At 43.8% G+C, this 3020-nt stretch overlaps 1 protein-coding gene across 7 annotated transcripts in view; it reads right to left on the bottom strand.

Moving 5' to 3' along the window:
- IQSEC3 (IQ motif and Sec7 domain ArfGEF 3) overlaps nucleotides 1–3020 on the bottom strand; it is a 246079-nt gene that overhangs the window by 114014 nt on the left and 129045 nt on the right. The gene's annotated exons all lie outside the window — the stretch shown is intronic.

Here is a 3020-nt window from a genome sequence, read left to right as displayed (position 1 = left end):
TGTGAATGTATTTATTTTATTATTATTATTTCTAAAGTGCTTTCAAAACCAAATGTTATACCGTACATACAATTAAAGGGAAACCTTGTTTGGCTGTGGGAATACAGTCAGATTTTTAAAAAAAAGATATGAGAAGGTAAGCAGCACTGAAATCTGCAATGTTTCTCTGTCTGCAGTGTTCACCCATCTAGCTCAGAACGATCTACCCTAGACAGGTAGCCGAAGCACTTCAGGGTTTCAGATCTGCTACCTGAGTCCCCTGAGATACTACTACTACTGCTATTACTTAGCTACCGCTTCTCAAAGTGGTTTATTAAAAAAAAAAATAATAATAAAATGAGGTGGTCCCCGGTCCCAAAAAGACTCAAAGTCTAAAAATAGATAAGGCAGACACTAGCAACAGCCCCTGGGAGGATGCCGTGCTGGGACTGGATAGGGACAGTTGCCCTCCCCCTGCTATATATATAGCAGATATATAGATATATAGATATCACTTTAAAAGGTGCCTCTTTGCTCCGTTAAGAAGTTACCCGGGACTTAGCTTGGGACAGTGTACAGGCACATCATGTGCTCTGCCACTAAGCTAAGATGAGTACTTAGCTAAGATTCTGTACCCACATAGCTCCCTGCAATTTACAGGCTCTTTTTCCACACTTGAGGCCAAACTGGGCAAAAGAGGAACACTTAGAGGACATCTCCTTGATCCTTTATTCTTTCAGAATTTCCTTTTTCACTTCCTTTCCCTTAAATTTACTGGGAATAGAATAATCCAAAACAAGCTGTTGAGGCATTTACTATTACGTGAAATATTACTAATTTGTGTATATGTTGGTTTAATTATTAATATGTACTAAGAATGTCCTTATTCTTCACTACTAGCCCAGCACAACGATAGTAGAAGAGTGCATGTTGAGCAAGCAGGAGAAAGCAGAGGTAGATGTTCAAACACATCTCCGCACACATGTTTGGTTAAGTGATGGTAGCAGTGGCTATTGCCACCACTGCAAATGTAACTCTGTGTGTGTGTGTGTGTGTGTGTGTGTGTGTGTGTGTGTGTGTGTGTGTGTAGAGCTGTCTGTTGGATGGGAAGAAAGATGTATTATGTTTTGCCTTGGAGGGCTGCCATAGAAGTGGGACTGAAGCCCTATTCAGACATTACGTTGTACAAGTGTACAGATGTCTGTACACTCATGTATGTGTTTGTGTGAATGACTATACCAGTGTTTGTTTTAAAAATGAGCCTGGGTACAGACTGCTCAAATGCATGGTACAGATAGGATGAGAACTGCTGTACTTGTGTTCAACATAACGTGAATAGTAGCGAACATACTACAATTCATAACAGTAGTAGTAGTAGTGTGAATAACTACACCTGTGTGCAGATTGTGCCCGTGTGTACACTGTACACAGATTGTACAAGAGCTGAACATAATGTTTGAAGAGGGCTTGAGAGGGAGAGAATTCGGTGGAGAGAATTTGTGAGGGAGAGAAAGAAGGAGGAGAGAAAGAATCTTGAGAAGAAGGTGGATTCTGGTGAAGAGGCGTTTATGAAGTGTTTCAGATGTGGAGATCTGAGAAGGGAAAGACTAGGAGACTGGAAGGAGAGGAGAGCAGCAGCTTTCTACTATCAAGTAGCTGTAGGGCCAGGCCTTGGGGTCTGAACCCCAACACCACCGACAAGCCCAAGGATTTCCTTTGCTATCAATTTTGTAGAATACAAAATCTTGTGAGACTCCTCCTTCGGATCTGACTTGCTTTCTCACCCCTGGTGAACAAACTTCTGAAGGAACTGAGGCCCAGTATTTATACATGGGTCTGTGTTATGAATTGATTCATAAATATTGTTTTTAACAGCATAGAATTTATTTTCATTACCTCCCAATTCATTTCAGTGTTGGTCTCTGAAATGTGAACTCTGGGATGAATAGAAGGTTACATAAACAAACAAAAAAGAGGCACGGGGGTAGGCATTTGGTAACCTGCATCAGGCATGCTGAGATCTGGAGCTACCACTAACTGCAACTCAGCACCAGGTCTAACCCAAAGCTTTATATTCCATGAGGCGATTCTCACGATCAGTGAGAAGAGCCGCAAGGGGGTTTGCGGGGAGAGCGGGCATAGCCTGCTCTCCCCACAAACAATTAGAAGGCAGCCCTGGGCGGCCAAATCAGCCTCCCACACAACTGCCAGCTCTGTCACAGAGCCGGCAAGGGCTGCGGGGATCGGGGGCTGCACCGCCTCTGGAAGTTCCAGGATGCCCCACACAAGCATGCAGAGCATCCTGGAGAGACCCCTGAGCCCAAGAGGCTGCTTGCAGCCTCCTGGTCGGGGGTCTATTCGTGTGTTGTCACGCACTGCAGCAGCACACAAGCAAAAAGACGAGGTTAACGGAGCACTTGCTCCATTAACCTCGTTTTAGGGGAAGGATATTTATTATGAGGGTTAGTGGCTGGGAGCCACGCAGCTCCCATTGCAGCACACTATCGCCCAAAAGCAGGCTAGGCTCCCTTAGCCTGGTTTTGGGCGATCGTGAGAATCGCCTCTATGTCTTTGCCACTGGAGTTATATAGGACACATTCTCTCTCTCTCTCTCTCTCTCTCTCTCTCTCTGAACTTGGTGGATTGCCGCTTTCTGCCACTAAAACCACTTGTAAAAGTTCAAAATCCAGGAGAGTGTGAGGTCCAGTGGAAGAAGAAATATAAGAAACAAGGGAATTGATAAGGAACAAAAATCCTCTCTGTACCTGTGACATCAATAGGGAAAAGAAATGAGGATAGAGATGTGTAAACAATATATGCCTGCAAAGCCGAAATCTCACTGAAGCTGGTCTTTTCTGGTTTCATTTAAAAAGTTTTTTTGGGGGTTTTTTGTACATTGATTTAATGATGGCCAAGGAAGCGGATTAATTTGCTTCTTCAGGCCTATCTCCAAGGAATTTAAGACATAGGAGCCACAGTGCAAGCTTTTATCATAACGTCTTCCCCACGTGTTCCAGCACCTGACAACATGAGACATTTAA

Source organism: Hemicordylus capensis, chromosome 5, assembly GCF_027244095.1.
Source record: "Hemicordylus capensis ecotype Gifberg chromosome 5, rHemCap1.1.pri, whole genome shotgun sequence".
Classification (NCBI taxonomy): domain Eukaryota; kingdom Metazoa; phylum Chordata; class Lepidosauria; order Squamata; family Cordylidae; genus Hemicordylus; species Hemicordylus capensis.
This window is presented reverse-complemented; position numbering and strand designations above follow the sequence as displayed.